The sequence below is a fragment of the Epinephelus fuscoguttatus genome, linkage group LG19, assembly GCF_011397635.1.
Source record: "Epinephelus fuscoguttatus linkage group LG19, E.fuscoguttatus.final_Chr_v1".
In the NCBI taxonomy this organism is placed as follows: Eukaryota; Metazoa; Chordata; class Actinopteri; order Perciformes; family Serranidae; genus Epinephelus; species Epinephelus fuscoguttatus.
In genome coordinates, this window is record NC_064770.1 from 39,451,992 (window position 1) to 39,475,203 (window position 23,212).

The 23,212-nt window shown below is 42.6% G+C and overlaps 1 protein-coding gene across 3 annotated transcripts in view; it reads right to left on the minus strand.

Annotated features, from left to right (window-relative positions):
* The window catches only part of LOC125879295 (thyroid hormone receptor alpha), a 170,676-nt gene that overhangs the window by 143,109 nt on the left and 4,355 nt on the right, over nt 1-23,212 (minus strand). For 2 of the 3 annotated variants that reach the window (XM_049561096.1, XM_049561094.1), the window contains exon 3: nt 7,598-7,708. The gene's annotated coding sequence lies outside the window, so the exon portion shown is untranslated. Of the gene's footprint in view, nt 1-7,597; nt 7,709-18,738; nt 18,812-23,212 lie in introns of those variants that run through there. The other variant, XM_049561095.1, reaches the window with a different exon arrangement.

Sequence of the window (23,212 nt, forward strand, 5' to 3'; positions counted from 1 at the left end):
GACCGAGCATCTGACCTCCACTGTCCGAACGGCTAACTTCCAATTAAGTGCTTTGCTAACTTGATTGGGGATTAAATTATTTCATCATGCAGCACTTCTGAACTTCACAAATGTCAAACCGAATGGATCCAACCCAGATAGTGGAACGAGTCATTTCTCGGGGGCTGAGACGCATAGAAAAATGTATCCACTGATTTCCAGACGTCTCTTTCTCAATCTCAGTCTAAAAGCCTTTTCGGGCCGCAGAGCATCACATGACGGACCCCAGAAATTCCAGTACCACTGTTTGGCCACTGCGAAAATCAGCTCCAAATCCTGGCACACTTCCTGTTGGCCTGGACCAGACACATCTGCTGTAACGAATAAAACATGAGCTGCAGATCCGTCTGGTTCCCAGTCTGGATGAATGCATCTGATGAAAGTACAAAAGAGCAAATCCAGAGGAGAGGGGCAGTCAGAGTCAGAGGCAGGCCCGGGTCAAACAGGAAGTGCCTCCATTAGCAGGCTATTAGAGGCAGTTGTTGGTAATTACATGTGGGTTTAGGGCCACATGGATGACGAAAAAGAACATGTCTTTAAGTCCATCATCACACTCACCCTGCCGCACCGCTTCCAGTCTGCTAACCTGAGTGAGAATACAGGCCAGAGGGGCCAACACTTTGTCTTGTGACATCCAGGTAATTAGCGCCACCATTAAAGAGCAAGTGCTTACTTTGAATGGCTGCAGAATATACTTCTCAACCTTTAAGAGTTTTTTATAGTCTGAGTGCTGCTGAGCTGCGGCCTGCCTCCCCGCCTCTGAAAACCAAAGATTAAATAAAGACGGCATTCAAACTGATGACACATCTCCTCAGCTTTATGTAGGTTAATGCATTTTTTGCCTTTGGGTCTGTCGTGTACTCACATGTTCGTGTACAGCTCGCAACCAAAATTATTTATGCAGCATTTAAAGGACTGTATAATTTAAGATGAGGGGAGAGTTTGCAGCTTACAGTTCATGTCGAGAGGCTCCGAGGAGCTGAACACCCGCTGGCCTGTAAAGGCATTTAGCTGAGTGACTGAGCGCAGTGCATGGATACAGCCTCTTCTTTTAATCACAGATGAATTCATTAAATAAAATAAGTGCCGTGCTGCAGCCAAATGAAGAAGAACTTTCAGATTACATCACTTTTTAAAACCATAGCTGAGCTTGTAATTTCATGGTGCATCACAGACTTTACTCGCACTGCATTCTTTTATTTTAATTTCTAAATTAATATTACAAATCAGACTTTTCAAAATGAACTCACTACCATGCATTTATAGGCCTGAAGTTCAGCTCCAACTGTTTGCTTTTAACACTTTTTGTTTACGGACTGAATGAAGAGTCTTTCTCACCTCCTACCAACCAGGCTGTCGACTCACGTTCCTCACACTCGTTTTGTCTCATTAAAAAAAAGTATTACACTGCTGGTAAGACGGTCTGTCTCTGTAGTAGTAAGACAAAAATACTATTACATTTGATGCTACATGATCAGAGAAAACAAAGAGAAAGGGCTGTGACATTCACCAGAACTACCAGAACACACTGGACCAATGAACTTGTCTGTTTGACACAATGGCGCCCAGCTGGCAAGAAACCATCTCGTGTTACCGACCCATTCTCATCCCAACTCGTCACATATCGCCGCTCGGTCAGTGCCGCTCACGTCTACGTATTACGTGCAAGGTATTCTCCTGTGTTTGTTGATGTTCCAGGAAGGCAGGTCAATTTTGCTCATTACATGCATACAGTCTTTTTCAAAATAAACTAACAACGTCGGTAAATCACCTCACATTTACGTTTTTTTTCCCCTTGTTCAACAAAAGTACGTGGTTAGATTTAGAGAAAAAAAAAACATTATTTGGCTCAACATTGATTCAGTTTTACCTTTTGATCGGATTTCATTACAAGTTTGAGAGAGCAAGAGAGAGCTCTCTCAAACTACTCTTTGTGTCCTAAACCAAACCATGTGTGTTGGAGCAACTAACAACCAACACACCCAGGGTACCTTGGACGTTGTAGGTGGACGTGGAAAGTCCATGACCAAACATGGACATGTCACAGTGAGGATGTGATGCTTCAGAGGAACAGTCAGAGAACAGTCTACATGACAACAGTGCATCAACTTGCACAGCTACAGGCCTTAATATTCAAAAGTGAACTCTGCTTCACTCGTTATCACGGCAACGGTGATTAATGCAGATTTTAATATTCCAAATATAACCTGCACGCCATGTGGTGCAGCTCCATCCAGATTTTGGTCGCTCACACGGACTCAGGCCTGTGTTGCATGTGAGGAAATTAGGACAGCGAACGCAGCCATTAAGGATGCTCTGAACATGTGTTGTAAATTTGCATCAAGGGAACTCACGAGCGTGAAAATAATTTGGGGCGGGCGATACAAAGTTATATCAAATCAGATTAGATCCACCGTCATGTTACAATATGTCCCGTCACATCACATCAGAGCGTCCAGAGCGTCTATCTGCGCTGCTAATCTCCCCGCTCTGCTCTTCCCCACAGTCACTCAGCGGGGGTAATAAGGCCATACAACCACTCTCCATTGTCTGTGCATTTCTCTAACAGCAGGGGAGGTACCACTTTACAGTCAACACACACACTCACGCACTTCTTTAACTGCACGGATCATTCAGAGGCAGAGTGTAAAAATCCTTCACTGGTGTAAAACAAAAGCAGGCGATCAAAGGACGATTAGGTCTGATACACGTCTGTCTTACTGTGTTAAATCTACTGTTACCTCTCAGTTTCTACGACTGTCACCTGTAATAATTAAACTTACAGCTCTGTTGTGTCGCCCGCAGAGCTCCAGCTACTATCTGACCAGATTTGAGGAATCCTTGCCAACACTAAAGTATTTGCATATCTCATGTGTCTAATTAACACGGCATTACTGGATTATAGCTGGAAAAATAACTTCAACATCCACACAGGGTTTTATTTGTTTATCTAATTAACAGACAAAAGAGCAAACACAATTATATAAGAAGTAGTAAAGCAGCAGATGTTGTGTCGAGGTGTTAAAGTTGATTTAAATCCATTTATCATTCTGCAGTGTTTCACCCATAACGCCACAGGCCTGGACAAAAAGTCCAGTGTTGATCCTATAGTCATTCTGCAGCAGAGCACTGTGCGCCTCTAACTGCACCACGCGAGTCCATGAATGACACAAATGTCCATCCATTTTAACCACTTATCCAAAGCTGGGTCGCGGGGGCAGCAGGCTGAGCAAAGTATTCCAGACGTCCCACTCCCCAGCAACCTTTTCCAGCTCCTCCTGGAGGACCTCGAGGCGTTCCCAGACCAGAAGAGATATATAATCCCTCCAGTGTGTTCTGGGTCTGCCCCGGGGCCTCCTACCTGTAGGACGTGCCTGGAACACCTCTAACGGGAGGCGCCAGGGGGCATCCTCATCAGATGTCCACGACTCCTCCAAGAATGGCCACCTTATCATGGTGGAGGGGTTTGCATGTGATCCTAGGAGCTGTGCTATCCAGGGCTAATAAGCCCCTGGTAGGGTCTCCCAAGGCAAAGTGGTCCCAGGGGAGGGGCCAGATTAAGACCTTGATGGTTCGGCCAATTTGAAAACTGCCCAAACCACCTCAATTGGCCTCTTTTGATGCGAAGGAGCAGCGGCTCTATTCAGAGCTCCCTCTGGATGTCTGAGCTCCTCACCCTTCCTAGGAAACTCATTTCCGCTGCTTGTATCCATGATCACATTCTTTCGGTCACGACCCAGAGCTCATGACCACAGGTGAGGGTTGGGACGTAGATGGACCAGGAAATCAAAAGCTACGCCTTCTGGCTCAGCTCCCTCTTCACCACGATGGTCCGGTGCAGCGCCTGCATCACTGCAGATGCCGTGCCGAACCACCGATCCATTTCATGCTCCATTCTGCCCTCATTTGTGAACAAGATCCCAAACTCTCTCTCCCAACCCAACTAAATCTTTATCAGTTTTTTTGAAAATACACATGGACTGCTCTTCATATCGGCATAAATTAGATCAGCACTTGTTTGTATATATTGGGCGGCAGGCTCATCAGGCAAACACTGTTCTGTAGTATATTTTTACACTGTTACTCCCACAGTCTCACTGTGTGTAGGAAGACTTTCAGTTGAAAATGTGATATTAACATATTAGGATCATGTTAGATCAGGAGACCCAGCACCTAAAGGGAGTCTACGCCATGCTAGCAGCGGCACTATGACACAACATTAGCATGCTTCATTTTACCTGCTGGTGTTCAGCGGGGGTAACGTTCACTATGTTCACCATGTTCACTGTGTTCACCGTGTTCGTTTTAGTCATTAGTGCCAACAGATTAAGACCTTGATGGTTCGGCCAATTTGAAAACTGCCCAAACCACCTCAATTGGCCTCTTTTGATGCAAAGGAGCAGCGGCTCTATTCAGAGCTCCCTCTGGATGTCTGAGCTTTAAATTAAACAGTGACAAAACAGAAATGTTAATTGGCTCTAAATCCACTCTCAATAAATCCAATAACTGCACCATTCCATTCGACCACTCCTCCATCTCCCCTTCCCCTCAGGTAAAGAGTCTGGGTGTCATCCTCGACAGCACACTCTCCTTCACAGCACACATTAACAACATAACCCGGTCTGCCTACTTCCACCTTCGAAACATCAACCGCCTCCGCCCCTCTCTCACCCCTCACACCACCGCCATTCTGGTTCACAGTTTAGTCACCTCCAGACTTGACTATTGTAATTCCCTTCTGTTTGGCCTCCCCCAGAAAACCCTCCATAAACTTTAACTGGTACAGAATTCAGCAGCTCGCATCATTTCAAGAACACCATCCACTCACCACATCACACCCATCCTGCAGCAGCTCCACTGGCTCCCCATCACATACCGCATTCAATACAAAATCCTACTCCATACATACAGAGCCATCCACAGTCTTGCCCCTCCATACCTCTCTGACCTCATTAATATCTCTGTACCTACCCGTACCCATCCATCTCTCTGTCCCCTCTGCTCGCCTCGTCACCATGGGGGGCCGAGCATTCAGCCGCTTGGCTCCCCAGTTTTGGAAGTCCCTCCCCCCTGACCTCCGCAACACGGACTCCTTACCCCTCTTTAAAACCAGACTGAAAACCCATCTGTTCAAACTCTCATACTCCGTCTGATCCTTGCACTGTCCATTGTATTTTATTGTTTGTTTTTATCCCTGTTTTTATGCACTTCTGTACTTTTGTAAGGTGACCTTGAGTGCCATGAAAGGCGCCCTTAAATAAAATGTATTATTATTATTATTATTATTATTATTAACATGCTAATTAGCAGAAACCACAAAGTGACTTTAAGAGCTGAAATTGCAGTTATTAAACTCACCACTTAATTTCCCTGACTCACTCACTCACAGGATGACAGGATGAGTGTAAAGCATCGGTCCAGTTGTTTCACGGACTAATCAGACAGTATTGTCATCAAACCACAGAAACATGTTCGTCAGGTCTGAACAAGTCATAGACGAGATTTCTCCAACCATCGAGACGTCTGATGAACTCATGTCAAAGCATGTCACAGTATCTAATTATAACAATGTGCCTCTGAAGCAGAGAGCCCGCGGGCCTCGGCTGTCTGCCGGCTCAGAAGAACACGTCTTGTTCTTCTCCTACCTTGATGCGGCGTGCTGTGCCCCGCAGGTGCGACACAATTATCTCACTGACTAATCAAACGCTGATTACACTTACAGTATCTGTTACAGTTTCTGCCTGAAATAACCAGTCTCACAGCACACCGTGTCACAGGTACGTACAGTCAGCTGCATCGGATGACACTGACCGTGTACCTGAGCGGACATGTGTGTGTGCGTGCGTGTGTGTGTGTGTGTGAGACTGAATTTCACATTGTTTTTATTTAACCCAGGGGTGTATTTGGTGACCCAAATGTCAACGTAGGTAACAAGGATATCTAAAGTAATTTAATACAACTTAACACGGCCTTCCTGAACTGGCACTTTAATTACTGAAAATGTTAAACAGAAAAAATTCAATAATTCATTTAAACAGAAAACTGACATTCTCTGTCAGTCATTGTTAATTCTGACAGTCTTGAGACAAAATGTCATGTATAGTTGTCTTATAGTTTTGGTTGACGAAAAGTCAAAAAGTTTTCATCAACTTTTAGTCATTATGTCTTCTATATGTTTTTGTGAACTAATCCAGTGAGGCTAATTCATGTTCAGAGTGGAGTCCTGCAGGGATCAGCTGTGAAGTCCAGCAGGTGGTGGCTGTTTGCTCTGCTGCCGTTCAGTAGCTAACAAGTGGAGCTAGCTGCTAACAACCACCGCTGCAACAAACAAACAAACAAACCCCGCCCTGACACTGGGAGGTTGTGGGTTCAATCCCCGGTCGGGTCATACCAAAGTGGGACTTTAACTTTAACTTTAACCATCCACAGTCAGACACACACGGCTGATTAGTTACCGCTGAATTACAGCTCACAACTCGCACTAATGGAAACATCCTGGTGCAGACTATTTACTGCAGTTTATCAGCCTGTCACTCATCAGGCATTTGAAGAGAATGTCCGATATTCCATCACTAACATTTTCGTCTCATCAACAAAAATGAAACATCGTAGTTTTTATTATCAAGATCTATTTTTAGCTCGTCATCATCTCGTTTTTGTCATGGAAAAAGGGTCATTAATTGAAACATTTTCTTCATCTTTCATCAACGAAATTAACACTAAGGTCAGCATAAGGTATTTTGCGTTATGTACTCATCTCCACGCCTCTGCCTCATACGCGCTAACTTTCACTCAGTCCTTCACAGCTTTGTGACTAACAGAAAACATTAGAAAAAAAAGAAGTAGAACATCGGCGGGACACAACACAGTGTATTACATTCATAGATATGTCATGTTCTAGTCACTGAAACTCCTGCTTCAATTCACTCCTAAATCTCTGTTGCTGCCGTTTCTGACAGTCCGTCCCTCCAGGATTTCACAGGCTGATTCTGGGATTGTTGCGGTCTGCAATGATTTCACGGCAGCTTTTCTAAAATATTGCCATGCGTGTTGCAATGTTTTAACAATAAATTGTTCCAAGATAGAGACTGTTCACACACACTACCCTTAAAAGTGTGATTCAAGTTTCAATTTTCTGTAAACCGTTTCTTCAAAAGAACAACAATTGTGTAATAACGTATTGTGTATACAGTGTACCGTGAGAGCATGATATTTTCTGAGATGAATATTGTTCCATAAAAACCTCGTATCATTGCAGCCTGACCCACAGTATGAGTAAGGCTGCTGCCACACCTGCCCTGTTTGGTTCGGTTGGGTCAAACTCAGGTTTGTTTGCCCCCCCTGTGCGGTTCATTTGTGCAGGTGTGAACACAGCACAACAACCAGACTGAGACCTTCTTGAAGAGGTGGTCTGAGAACAAACTTAGATACACTGAAAACCATGTGTGCAGTGATGCAAGACACTAAAGCTGCTGCTTTTGTTTCAGTCATTCAGGGCTGAGATTTCAGAGCTTGGTTCTGTCACTCACTAAATAAAGGCAAACAGAGGAGAACCAACCTGGTGCTGAGAAGACGGAGGACGTTCTCACTCGATGACACAAGCATCAGATGGTGTTTTGGGGATGAGTGTCTTTGTTGAAATAGATGTTCCTGAGCCGGTCTGCAAACTCTGAAACATAATGAAAAACTAATCTTAGATGTGGCATTAACATACATTTTTTTCTATAAATTAATTTTTTCAATTGATAAAAAGAAATCTAATTAAATCTGGACTCCAAACGTCAGACGGCTGCGTATTGATCCTGCCTCATTATGACTTTAAACTCAGCAGGGACACCAGCTGTGGATTAAATCATGTGAAGCTGCAGAGTATATAGGACAGCACTGAGTGTGTCTTTGTTGTACTTGTTAATCTGATTTAGTTTAAATGAAAAAAAATCTACTCATGATCTGAATGTTCAGACTCTTTATGAGAAGGTCAACTCGTGCCTCAAGTCACATCACATGGCTCTGATATCAGGAAGAATTTCCCAACTCCTATAAAACAGTCCTCTTCCTCCGTCTCGCTGCTGCCAGCTTTGACCTGGTGAGCTGAAAGCTGAGAACACACTCCGTTTACCAACCAGTGACACGGCGGCTGTTAATGCCGTAGCGATAGTGACAAGCCGAGCGGAGCCGCTGGCCCGTAGCAAATCCTGAAGCAGGACTGAAAAAAACGTCTAAATTACTAAACAAACATCATGTTGACCCAAAGCTGACCTTCACCGTCAGGCTGCACGTTACTTCCACTCCATTTACTTCCTGTGGAGAGTCTGGCCCCGCTGCTGCTACTTCCACGTACATGTCGCTGCCTCAGGCTGCCATTACTGTCCTCCTCTCAGTCTTATTTATCATCAGGCAGAAAACACTCACTACAAACATTAAGAACTTTACAGTGACATAAATGACAACACTGAACACACTGAACAACAGGACGGATGCACAGACGGGTCCGTACGAATCAGTCAATGCAATTATTAGGAAGTCTGCTGTAAGCCAAAGAAAATCTTTATTGACTCATTCAACCTGCTCTTACACCAATCAGTTGGTCAATAAAGAAAAAGAGACTTGCATATATTAACTAAATCAGCCACAGGTCACTGAGTGCACTCTACCTGGTAGTGTGCTGTTTCCTAGTGACCACACAGTGGCACTGCAATGCCCGGGATCTGTCAGTTTTCCCTTCAGGTCTGTGAAACTTTTTTTTTTTTTTAAGCGTCACAACCCCCATGCAAAGACTCGTTTTAATTTCAAGATTTTATCCATTCAATCTGATAACATTTGGAAAGTCTGGAAGACCTGCAAGATTAAATCATTTAACCTCATTCAAGTTAGAAAATTGCTAAACCGGAAATTAGCCACATGGCTGTCACATGTTGGCAACTCGACTGCACAGTGGGAGTGGGAAGGTGTGCGCTCTCCACCTTAAAGCTTTCCACGTAGGCACATGGAAGGGCAGAGAGGTCCCAGAACAGAGCCATACCACCAAATACAATACTGCAATGGAAAGTGACAAAAGTGGTCCTGCTTGAAATGTGGTGCATCACAACCACACACACATTTGTCTCTTCAAAACAAGCGTCCATTTTGTTTTCTTCTTCTTGTCAAACTACCACATACGCCACCAGCTGGACTGGAGTGTGGAACTAGAGATTATATTCGATAACTGGAGCATGCGTCATTGGTGCATTTCCAATGTGTGCAGCCCGCACTATCACAAATTTCAGGTTGCATGTGTCCACACTGGAGCCAGCGCTGACCCCCATGGGCATAGGTAGATGATGTCTTAAATGGCACACGGACTGAAGCAAAGAAGCTTAAAGTGTGAATTAGCCGTGACACCATGATGTTTGCAGAGGAAGAGCTGACTCTGATGTTCAGAGGTTATCTGATAAGAACATAAAGACAAACAATAACAGCGCTGCTAATGTGCTCTCTGGAGCGGGGGGGTCTGGAGCATGACCTTTACTGCAGGCTGCCTCCCTTGTTTCAGTCTCGATTCCCTGCACAGTGTCTCTGCCCCGTCCCTCCATCTCTCCGAGATGCTGAGAGCAGCAGGATGTCAGAAGAAGACTCTCTCAAAAGTCACGGTGTGAGCTTTACTGTACAAGACTGCTGAAACCCCCCGAGGGGCGGAGGAAAGGCCTCGACCTCTCCGCAGAGGTTCATTCGGAGCAGGGAGTCTGTCCTTTAATGTAATCTCTGGACCACTTCCTGTTGTGGCCACTCCTGACGCCGGTCTCAGTTCCTTTCTCCATAGGACACAGAGTACATGTGTGTGTGTGTGTGTGTGTGTGTGTGCTGCGTACAGCGAGGATCTGTGTGTACTCTCGGAGAACATTTGAGTGAGAATCCTCCCTGGAGGCGCGAGAGCTTGTTATAAAGTCTTTCTCTCATCCCGCTGAAGCAGGTTTTTTTTGTCTTTCCTTTTATCCACTGAAACAATACAAGCCCCCGGAGAGACGCTGCTGACAGAGAGGAAGAGACTGCGTAGCAACACAGGCAGAGATGGAGGGAGGAGAAACAGAACACAGAGTGCCACAGCGACAGCAAACACACCGTCACTAATGGATGATGCCGTCCCCCCTCTGGGCCAATCAGAGTCACTTAAAGAATGGCGGGATGCAGCAGTGTGAGGGCGGCACCGACCTGCTGCTACACTAATGTTGGCAACCCTCCTGCACTCACCTGAGATTTATTTATACATTACAATGAATTATTTATTTTTTCCTTATTCACTTTGTTGACCTTTGACCTTCTGTACACTGCACACTCATCAGCAAACAGAGAAATGATGATACATAACTTTTATTTCATGCATCACACTCAGACTTCATTAAGCAGTTTATGTTCGTAGTGCACACATTTAGTCAACCTGCGGACAGTCAGCACTTTAGTTTTAGTTGTTCCAGTTCCTCTGAGTCATCAGTGCCGAGGGTCCCACCGCTGGTTACTGCAGCTGAAGCAGGCCGCAGCAAAACATGCAGCCCCCAAGGCCTCGATCACACACAGAGCGTTACGCATGAGACCCTAAAAAAGAGGCTGGATCATGGGGAGTACCACCAGTTGGTCCAGGAGCTTCTCCTCCATCATGGACGCTTACAGTACTGCACTTATCTGCTGTTTTCTATTCAGATGGTGCTAACTGTGCTTTGTAAAGTCGTATAGCTCTGGGTATCCAGCAACCACTACCACCAGTTTCTCCTCCATTGGTTACCAACTGTAGACTTGTTGTCGTGACCACCACAGAAGCCCCGCCTCTCAAATCATCCCACTGGACAATGGGGAAAAAGCAGAGATGACGTGGGGCGCTTTTCCGCTCTGAGTTGAAGTTTGTTTTCTTCTTCTTCTTCTTCTTTCTTCTTCTTCTTCTGAGGAAATCATACTTCCCATGGGTGAAAACTCACCAAACTTTGCACAAAGGTCCAGTCTCATGCCAGATATCCTCAGCTGTAAACTCAAGCCAATAGTCCTGATGGTGGCGCTACAGCAAGCGTCTAAAGTTCAAAACTTTGAAAATCCATAACAAATCAACCATACATGCTACAACTTCACAACTTTCATCAAACTGTAGCCCCAATACTGAAGAAACTTTTGTACATTTAAACCTATTAAAAATTATGAAGTTCATCACTCTGTTTTTTTCAAAAACTGTAAAACTTCTTAAACCTATCTCCTCCCACAATTTTTGCTCAGTTGACACCAAACTTGCTACAGAGCATCTTCAGACTGTCCTACACAAACTATGTTTCTCAGATTTTTGATTTATCAAAAATTGAGCCTACAGTGCATCAAAATGTTTGACTGTAAACGGTACTGTAAACATATACATGCAAATTCTTGCTAAATAAATCTTCAATGTTCATGAAAAAAAGACAAAATTCTAGAGTCATGGTAGATGATGTGTGGCAAATTTCAGAATTTTATCTCAAACTGAATTTTTGACAGCATTTTGAATTTTGCTCTAATGTGAACAATTGGAGTCAATGTAAAAATGGCAATTTTAAACATCAGTTTTTCACTTATGGAGCAAATCAATCATTGTTACAAACACATTACCAACATCTCCATGCTGTCTAGATGCAATATGTGTATTTTCAGATTTTTGTTTTGATAACTGAATTTTTTACAGTGGTTTGAAATCTGCTTTTCCATGCATGGACGGCTGCTAAACCTGCACGTCTGGCTTAGTCAGTTTGTGAAGCTACACATGAATTGTCACTGACTAATTAGCTCAGTGAGACAGAAGTTGATTCTTAGTCTCAGAGGTTGTGAGTTCAAGTCTCAGCTGATGCAAAAGGCAGATTGTGTTGCTAAATTCCTAAATGTCTTCCAATTCTTCTGCTTGTTGCTCAGAATTGCCTAAAAATGCCCGGACCTGACCCATCGCTTTTATTGCATTTTCACATTGAAATAAACACAGCGCTGCTTTCACTTGCATGTTGTGCTACTTTTCAGCTAACATCAAAATAAGACTTAAAATAAGGCGCCTCATTACCTGAATACTGTGCGTTTCTTATAGATATGTATCTACATTGTTTTTTGTTTGTCTGTGTGTTTTATAGCGGTCACAGTAGCGTGACGTGCTGCAGCAGCACTGTTATGGATGTCTGAGTCAGTGCTGGCTGAAGACATAAATTCAGTGAGGTAACATTAATCTTCTCAGCCTTCATGTGTTCATTGTACTGAAGGTTGAGAGGTTTTCGACTGAGGTTTCAGATGATGATGATGATAGTTGATGAACGGATGATTTTCATTTTGCCCGTCTGCAGTCTCAACGTTCAGTAAAGTTTTCCAACACTCAGTAAAGTTTTCACAGGCTGCTGCTGCTGCACACTGATGACTGATTATGTTAATTTAATTCATTTAATTTATTTCATTAAGTTCATTTAATTGTCGGAAGCAAAAATCAGGATCATGATTAATATTTGATTAATCGTGCAGCCACAGCATGAGGAGGATTATTATTATATTGATTTTTTTTTAGAATGTATTAGTTTTTGTTTTTGTTAACTTTTTAATTATACATGTTGATTGTCCCGTTTTATTTGTGGCTTAGTTGGTTCATGTCATGTCATCAGGCTGTAACCTGACACAGTCACATATATGGAGTTTATTCACGTAGGTTTGCATCAGCAAAGGTTTGTGACAGAATCAGAGAGGAGAGGAAGAGACGCTGTGCTGCTGCCAGAGGAGCCGCTGAATGAGTTCCCTCTGAGCGCTAAGAGAAGGAAAGTTTATTCCACACTACTGAAGCTGCTCCTCTTTTTGGAACCACCAAGGAGTCGGTGATAAATAAATCTCATGAGTATCAAGATATGAACTTTTCATATCATATTAAAAATTATACCGGTATTATTATGAACGAGATGGCATGGCACACCCGACTGAATATTTACCGTAAAACTCAGAATATAAGTCACAGTCTATTTTTTAAGGTCTCAAACAGGGAAAACAAGGTTTTATATTACTATTTGTTAATAATAACGTTACACAATAACAATAACCTCTTAAGCAGCTTTGGTTCCTTTTCAGATTGCAATTTTCCAAACAACCTCTTCGGGAAATAAAATTATTAATTAATTAACATCTGAGCCATAAAAATGAGTTTTAATTAACGTTAAACTTCTTTTTTCTTTTTTTTTTCTTTTTAAAGAAGACAGTTTTACCTTATTAAGGCTCATTTATGCTCCCTTTATGTACGAAAATGTATACGTCCGTTACAAACCATGTTACCGTCACTGCCCACATACTTCCATGTGTTTACGTTGGCATGGATGTTAACCAATATATCCACCAGGGGGCAGCCCAGAGTCAAAAGTTTATGACAACAACAAACTCAAAAACAAACATGGCGACTGTGGAGGAGATATTGATAATGTACCTCTTGCATAAAAGACAAAAACAGAGGCAGCGTTGTAGGAGGTGGTGGTCGGTGAGGCCGTTAAATACATCGCGACTGGAGGACGGAGAATTCTTTTCTCTAGTACTGCCGATGAGAGAAATTGAATTGTTATTTCTTCTTCGTGTCTCACTAGAGCTACGTATCGGGTAGTGACAGCAACACTGCCCCCATGGTTCCCGGTGGTACTGCTCTGTTTGGCCCGTATCCGTAAGCTTTATGGAAACATGCAGAAATACGGACGAAATGAACGCAGAGCACGGACTGAAGGCTCCGTCCGTATCCGGATCCGTATTTAATGTTGAGCATAAATGAGCCCTTACAGTGTGGGCTGTAACTATAAATGACAATATGGCGGCTTGTTCACTGGCTGGCTATGATGTCCGTCACAAATCTTTAGCTACGTTAGCGCCATCTTGTGGGTCAAATTACCTATGTCAGCATTTACCTTGGTCTATAGGTCGCACCGGTCTATAACCCACACCCAACTTTTCAGATGGAAAAAAAGGGAAAAAAAGTGCGACTTATACACCGAATTTTACGGTAGCTGATTTCAACATGTAAAACATTCCAAGACTTCTCCTTTAGCAACAGTTGGACATGAAATCAGGGTCAGAGAAAGGTAAGGAGCAACATTTCATCCCTCTGTAGAGATCCTTTCCATACTGTTAACGGACACTTCTTGTAACAAGAGCCTGAATGGCAAAAACAAACTTTTATTGGACGTACATTGACGGTGCACAGCTGCTCACAGTGACCTTACTGCAGCCTGTTTCGCTCTCTCTCCTTCAATACTGGATCAGTGTCAAAAATCGCCTCCATGAAGAACTTGGACGCGAAAACAAAAAGGGTTTAGGTTCAAAATTACCAAAATTTCCCATTAACTGTCATCCAGTGACCTGTTGTCGTGTTGTGCAGAATAATGTGCAGTGTTCATAATGTATGATGCAAACTGCCACACATCTCAGAGGAGCTGAAAATAGGATTTGGTTATTGAAAAATGTGATTTCAAATGGTTCTTATAAGATATGCAATATCTTGTCAGACAATGTTTGACCTTATAGATTACAATGTGCCCAATCTGTAATGCTTTTAAGTGTTTTCTTAGTTTTAGACAAGTCAACTAGTCCAAGTTTAAACATCAGGGAAATCACTCGTGAGAACACCCCTCCTCTGTGTTTCCCCTTTGGTTTGGTTTCTTTTATTTTTTTGGTAAATGCCTGCCAGCTCGCTCCGTCACATCCAGCGAGATGAGATTAATTAAAATCTGATCAGCGGCGTCTCTGGGATGACACGTGGATAAACAAACAAATGATTGACGTGATGCCCCCTGTGGGCCAATCACTGTAATTTAAACACATGGAAACACATTGATGAGAGGAATCATCTCCTCCAGGTTTGCACTAATTTCATCAGGAGTGTGTGAGATATTGAGTGTGACACCTGGACAAACAATTATAAAGATTAGTATCGTGTTTGCGATGTCTGAGGTACCAAAACAAACCCAACAGCACAATGCTGATCCTGCTTCGCTCTTCTAAGTCTCTTATCAATAAAAGACTGTGCGTCGTCAATGAGACACGAGGCTGATAAAAGAAAAAGAAAAATTATTTCTTATTCTTGTCTCATTTCCTATTTTAACAAGAAATACTGCCTCGTGATTGTAGCCCTCCGCAAACTTAGCAGTTACACTTTACATCCATGTCTGTGAAAACATGTTGCTTCAAGTTCATCCTTGAGTCAAAGTAGACGTTTGTGCCAAATTTGAAAAAATTGTTGTGAAAGGTGTTCTTGCAATATTCCATTCACAAGAACTAGACAGATGCTAGGTCATAGTGACCTTGGACCACCAAAACTTTAACAGTTCATCCTTGAGTCCAAGTGGACGTTTGTGCCAAATTCGAGGAAATTCCGTCAAGGTGTTCCCAAGGTATCACATTCATGCAAATGGGAAGAGATGCAAAGTCAACGTGACCTCGAAACACCAAATTCTACTCACTTTATCTTTAAGTCCAAGTGGACGTTTGTGCCAAATTTAAGTTAATTTAAAATTGTAATCATTTAAGCCTTGACCCAAGTGGACATTTGTGCCAAATTTAAGTTAATTTAAAATTGTAATCATATAAGCCTTGACCCAAGTGACGTTCGTGCCAAATTTGAGGAAATTCCCTCAAGGTGTTCTTGAGACATTGCATTTACAAGAACACAAAGGGCGAGGTCACATTAACCCTTGACCAGCGAGATGCAATCAGTTAATTCTTGAGTCAAAGTAGACATCTGTGCCAAATTTGAGAGAATTCTGTAAAGGCCTTCTTGAGGTATCACATTCATGGATGGATGTGAGGTCACAGTGACCCTGACCTTTGACCACCAAATTCTAAACACTTTGAACACCAGAACCTAATCAGCTTATCTTCAAAGTCTATCAAGTCTATCAGTCTATCTATCAAGTGGACATTTGTGCCAAATTTAGAAGAAGGAAAAAAAAACAACTCCCTTGAGGAATTCTTGAGACACTGCGCTCACGAGAATGGGACAGTCTGACAACTGAAAAGCATGATGCCTCCGGTCACGGCCATCGCTGGCGCCGAGACATAAAAATACCAAATGGTACAAAAGAACCAACAGGGTTGATTCTAGTGTGGTTACATACCTGAATAATTGACTAAAGAACGTGTAAACAATATTATAAATCTGACCAGACATTTGATGCCAGCTTTTGGTACTTAACCGTTGTGCATATACAGAGATTTAGAGCTGCACTGCTTTTTTTATCAGCAGTGTGTAATGTGAACAGAAGAGCACAGTGTCGACTCCACAGAGAGTTCTCACCCTCGGCCTCACACCAAGTTTTATCATGTTGTAACGTATTATTTTGGTTTGACTGTCCTCCAGCTTCGATGTTGTCGTTCACAACCAAGTAGCCAAAAAATCAATTATTACTGTCATAACAGGAGGCAGACAGCCAGACGCAAAGGGTTTATGTTTTCTTCTCTGCCTTGTTCCCGACCTCAATGTCTTTAGGTCATTGGCCAGTTTTCAAGATAACAGGCTCTGTTTGAATCCGCTTTATATTATCCTGCCTTTATCCCACATTACTGACGGACACAGTGGATCCCTCTGTGGTGGGCAGGGAGGGCACCTCTACATCAGCTAAATGTTTTCTTCACGGAAAAAAATACTTACAAGGCAATTCTTTCAACTTGTAAGCAGAAAGAGAGAAATGTTTTTACTAAAGGTTGGTATTTTTGGGGTTTCTATCAGATACTGGTGCTAAAATCCATCCATCCATTTTCAACCGTTTATCTGGGCCGAGTCGCGGGGGCAGCAGACTGAGCGAAGTATTCCAGACGTCCCTCTCCTCAGCGACGCTTCCCAGCTCCTCCTGGAGGACCCCGAGGCGTTCCCAGGCCAGACGAGATATGTAATCTCTACAGCGTGTTCTGGGTCTGCCCCGAGGCCTCCTCCCAGTGGGACGTGCGCCCAGGAGGATCTTGATCAGATGCCCGAATCACCTCAACTGACTCCTTTTGATGCGCAGGAGCAGCGGCTCTACTCCAGATGTCTGACTCGTCCCCCTATCTCTAAGGCTGAGCCCAGACACCCTACAGAGGAAACTCATTTCGACCACTTGTATCTGTGACCTCATTCTTTCGGTCGAAAGCTTTGCCTTGGTAACATGGCACTTCACACACAGAAGATCTATACAACCTCCAAAGTTTCAAGGTGGACACCTAAGATGAGGTCACCAATTCTGGTCAAGGTCAATGTGACGCAAGGTAACGGTGATCTTGACCTTTGACCACCAAAATCCAATCAGTTAATCCTTGAGTTCAAGAGAATGTTTGTGTCGAATTTCAAGAAATGCCCTAAAGATGTTCTTGAGAATCATGTTCACAAGAATGAATCAGAGGTCACACTGACCTTGACCTTTGACCACCAAAATCCAATCAGCTTAGTGTTGAGTCCAAGTGGACGTTTGTGTCAAATTTAAAGAGATTCCCTTGAGGTGTTCTTGAGATACCACATTTACAAGAATGAGACAAACCAGGTCCCAGTGACCTCGAACTTTGACGTATGTCCGCTAACAACCAATCAGTTTATCACTGAGCCCGAGTGGGCATTTGTGCCAAATTTAAAGAAATACCCCTGAGGTGTCCTTGAGATATCGTGTTCACAAGGATGGGACAAACAACCCAAAAACATAACCCCTCCAGCCACGGCTGTCGCTGGTGCTGAGGCATAAAAATTGTTTTTTAAAAGTTACACTCAACCTGCATGTACACAGAAATAAAAAGTATATCCAGCCCTGAATAATCTTGATGGATGTTATGAATATTTTAGTGTTTGTTCCATTTGCTGTGGTTGGAGAACTGGTGGTGGCTGCGAATGTGGAAAGAAAAATAAAAACAACAACTTTGGAAATAAGCCAGCGAAGAGGAAGCAGGCCCCCCCAAACCCTCTCAGGACTGTCTGCACAGAACGCCATGACAATCCATCCGACAATTGGCGGGGTGTTTGGCTAAAGTGGCGTGCCGATGGACCGGCTGACGGTGCCTTTAAAGAGCCAACAATAAAAATCACAGCAGAGCTAAAACATGATGAAATCTAAAAACACAGGGCTCAGCGTCAGAGCACAGAGGTAAAAAGTTTACATAGCGAGGACAAACAATCGGCCTCAGGGAGAAAATGTTCCACTTTAACCGAGGAATGTTCCTCATCTAATCTAATCAAACTATTGAGAACATTACAATTTTCTGATTAATAATGTTCCCAAACACACGTAACGGGACCTCTGCAATAAAACACTCGTCTTCCCACAACTGTAAATGTCATGTTTAGAGCCCGTGCTCCTTCACATCGCAGCAGTAACAACATTAAAACTGAATTAAAGCTCCGTGTCATGGTCCTGAAACAACACGGTGATTCTCAGCCGATTTAAGACCTTCTCTCTCATTTCCTGTCAGATGGAGGGAGAATCGTCGCGGCTTACTGGTGTTTAATTTTGTGTGTGGGAGATGCGTGCCTCGATCTGGTGTTGAACACTGGAGTCTGTGTATTTAATAAAGATGTTCCTGCCTCCACAGAAAAGAACAGAACATTCCTCAGACGCTGGTACCGAGGAGGAGCCCTCGAGGCTCTTCTCTGATACCCTCTGTGTGTGTGTGTGTGTGTGTGTGTGTGTGTGTGTCAGAGCAGTACAGCCTGTTTTATATTGTACTCAGTCAGGTATTATTATGTACAGTATGTTCACTCACCGGGTGGTAACTTCTCTCTTTATCTCTTTACCATGCAATTCTTTATCTGTCTCTTATTCTCTCATTCACCTGCTCACATTCGTTCTTTTATTCTACTGCAAGACAAAACAAAACACAAACAAAAAACAACAGTGAATACAGGCCAGTAAATGAAGTGTTGTCAGGGGACAAGGTTGTGTTGGCTGTCGTGTGTCTGTGTCTACACTCTACAGGTCTGACAGGTGAAAGGATGGGGGAAGAGGAAAATAAATAAATAGAAAAGAAAATAAAAATGAAAAAAAAAAACCCCATCAAAGTACGGTAATAACAGTAATAATAATGATAATTCTCCAGCAGCGAAGCAGCACCAGGGCGTCACTCAGGAGTGAGACAAAGACTTAAAGTCATCAGCAAATTTCTAACGGTGCACCAGTTTCAAGGTATACGGTGTAGGGATGCAGGATGATATCGGTACGTCATCACTTTCTGCCAATATTGGCTTTAAAATGAACTAACAGCTCTCCAGTTCATATACTGACGATATTTGCAAATTGCAGTGGTGCTCCATGGTCACAAAATGTGACTAAATAGGCGTGACCTGGAGCACGACAGAGAAGACAAGCTTTGCCTAATTACACAGTATCTGTCAGGGGAAACTGAAGTGGATGGGCGGAGGAGTGTGTGTTATGAACCATGCTTGTTAAGGATGCACGATAATATGATATCGGCTTTAAAATGAACTACCAGAATCTGCCAACGTGCTTTTTCTTTCGATTTGCACTAGTGCTGCACAATTTCTATCGCGATGTCAGGCTGTGCGATCACATAACCACATAAAAGGCTGCAATTTGCAATTTAATGTAAATAAATGTTGAGGTGTGTGTCTGTGGACGTGACTGCCTCTCCTGTAGTGTGTGGAGTTTGTTGACATCACGCCCACAAGTTGTCCTGCTGTGTGCAGCACGTATGGTCAGGTGACCAGCCGGCATGCAGCAGTGACCAACACAGACGCTGAAGAAGAGCATGAGCACGACCATGAATGGGCTGAGTTGGTGGCGAAAAAAACGCAACGTCTATCACATGGCGATACTTTGGATTCAGGTACGGCGACATTTAACAGAAAGATGTGCTGTGTAAAAGTTTAAAAGTTAAAGTCACCACGTCAACGCAACCAATCGATATCAGCACTTGAGACAGCACAGAGAGAAGTAGGAAGAATGAGACAAAGAGTCAACTGAAAGACACCAGAGCTTCATAAACAACATCCAAGCACAGTTACGCAAACATCTGTAAGTGTCACGGGGAAATCACGGACTCCATAACATTAACAAATGAAAAATTGAGCAAAATGTTGCTCAGGTTCGGCCACTTGACACGCTGCTGTGTTGTGCTATGGCCCGTTCATGTGCTGGAATCGCAAATCACAATATTGTCCACTCACAATCGCACATTTTTATCAAATCATGCAGCAATAATTTGCACAAAGAATAAATATTACAGACACTGAAGAGTATTTCATGTTTCCATCTGCTGGTGGGCCGTCACGATAAGAGTCTGTATGTATAATATGATGTTAATTCCACGACAGAAGAGACTTGATGATCACTGGAAATAGGCGGGAAAAAGTGGTATATGGTATAACGCGTTACAAAGTAAGATTAGAGTTAGAGTACTTTGATTACTTTTTGCAGTAACAAGTAACCTAACGCGTTAGTTTGCTGTTTGAGTAATCAAATACTTAAGTACATTTTCAAACAAGGCATCAGTTACTTCCGTTACTTTTAGAACGCTGGTCCTTCAGCTCTGAAACAGCAACGGCCGTCGTTTGGTTCTAATAACGGAGATAACGTTAAACCTATCAGTCTGAAAGAAGCCACGGAGCTTGTGGCTCGCTACGTGGTCGGAGAAATGCTGCCGTTGTCTACGGTGGAGTCTGAACAGGTGGAGTAGGACTCTCTGACAGACATATTTCAGACTCAGCACTTGCATTATGCCTGGTACACGCTACACGCTGGTACTCACCAATTATCCCCGGGCGTCTTTCACGGCGTGTGTGATGTCATCAGGTTATTCTTGTCCTATTTTTATCACTTTCACTATTATTTGAGTCACTGTGTGTGTTCATGTGCCAGCCGACATGTTGTTGTAGTCACCTAAAAGCGTCAGCAGATGGCAGGAGCTACATTTGAAGCTCCATACGTAAACTGTCAAGCTACTGTATCTTCCACAGGAAGTTCTGACAAATGTTTCAGAATAAAAGCCTATTTAGAAAATGGAGGGATTCTCTCAGCCGAGGTTATAAGGGGCTTTTAATTTGAAACAAGTGTTGAGTTTGAAATGATGGTGCGATATGTTAACTTTACAAAGACAACGGAGCGGATAAAAAGTAAAAATATAAACACACAGATGGATTAATGAATAACGGACCGTCTATAATGTAGTCTGTTTCAAATGAAGCTGGGAGCCTCTGCAGTTGTGGTGAGTAAAAGCCCCGCCGCTATTTGTTAATGTTATTACTTTATGTCCGACCGTGAGGATGTGCCATTGTTTGCTAGCTTGATGCTAATGACAGTAACGTTAACTCAGCGGGTTGACAAAGTGCCTCTGCTGTTTCACACCATCATTTCCCCCTTTTACTCTGTGTGGTAACATCCCTAGAGGAAATATTAAAAATGCTGGGGTGTTGTTGTCACACAGTTGTCTACGGCAGCAGATCGTTCTGTGTTTCTACTGGTCAAAGTGACGGCTGTGATGGGAGAACTGGATCTCAGTGAAGGGCAAGTGGTCCATAACTTTAATTTTGGAGACAAAAAAGTGTGGGCTTAGCACCCTGTGGTCCATTGGCCAATAGGAAATGTAGAACACTCAAAAGTACTTTTAAAGTGATTGAGTTACTTTACTCAGGAGTAACATTGGAAGTACTTTTAAAGTGCTTGAGTTACTTTACTCAGGAGTAACATTGGAAGTACTTTTAAAGTGCTTGAGTTACTTTACTCAGGAGTAACATTGGAAGTACTTTTAAAGTAACTGAGTTACTTTACTCAGGGAGTAACATTGGAAGTACTTTTAAAGTAACTGAGTTACTTTACTCAGGAGTAACATTGGAAGTACTTTTAAAGTAACTGAGTTACTTTACTCAGGAGTAACATTGAAAGTACTTTTAAAGTAACTGAGTCACTTTACTCAGGGAGTAACATTGGAAGTACTTTTAAAGTAATTGAGTTACTTTACTCAGGAGTAACATTGGAAGTACTTTTAAAGTAACTGAGTTACTTTACTCAGGGAGTAACATTGGAAGTACTTTTAAAGTAACTGAGTTACTTTACTCAGGAGTAACATTGGAAGTACTTTTAAAGTAACTGAGTTACTTTACTCAGGGAGTAACATTGGAAGTACTTTTAAAGTAACTGAGTTACTTTACTCAGGAGTAACGTTGGAAGTACTTTTAAAGTAACTGAGTTACTTTACTCAGGGAGTAACATTGGAAGTACTTTTAAAGTAACTGAGTTACTTTACTCAGGGAGTAACGTTGGAAGTACTTTTAAAGTAACTGAGTTACTTTACTCAGGAGTAACATTGAAAGTACTTTTAAAGTAACTGAGTTACTTTACTCAGGGAGTAACATTGGAAGTACTTTTAAAGTAACTGAGTTACTTTACTCAGGAGTAACGTTGGAAGTACTTTTAAAGTAATTGAGTTACTTTACTCAGGGAGTAACGCAGTAAAGTAACAGGTTACTTTTTTAGAAAGTAATGCAGTAACGTACTTTGATTACTTTTAAAGTAACCCTTACCCAGCACTGCTTACAATACTAAAAAGAAATTCAACTGGACAGAAAATCTCCACTTGATTTAAGTTATTTTGGAAAGGAGAGACTTTTTACACAAACTTCCATTCTTAAAAAACAGTTTAAGTTTTAAATAAAGTAATAAAACGTTTGTTTAACCAAAAAATCATTTTCATTCCTTTTTTCTGAGACAGATCTCTTACAGTGAAAATCTCACACCACTGCAGCCCTACAACATAGTGTGGCAGTGTGTGTGTAGCATGCAACTCGACTGATGTGCGTCACATGACCTGTGTCACCTGACGTGACATTACATCAGAGACTTTAAAGCCAAACCATGGTGTTTTTTTCACACATGCTTTTGTTGCCTAAACATCAGGAAGTAAAGCTAAAGACCAAGTGTTTTCTGAGTTTACTTTGACAAAGCCTGTGTGCATTAAACTAGCAGAGACTGTACCTTGTACACTCACTGAACAAAAGTTAACTGACATCATTGACTGAGAGGAAAATAAACCTTTAGGAAACGTGTCTGACTGTTAAACAGCCATTCTGTATTTCTGGTGCCGACCAGCGAGGGCAGCAACCATTCACAGACTCGTAAACTCACCGCTCACATCTCTAAAAATAGACGACAATGCACACTGACACTCACACCTATGGGTGCTTCAGAGCTGCCAGTTCACCTGAGTGACACGTCAGTGGAGTGTG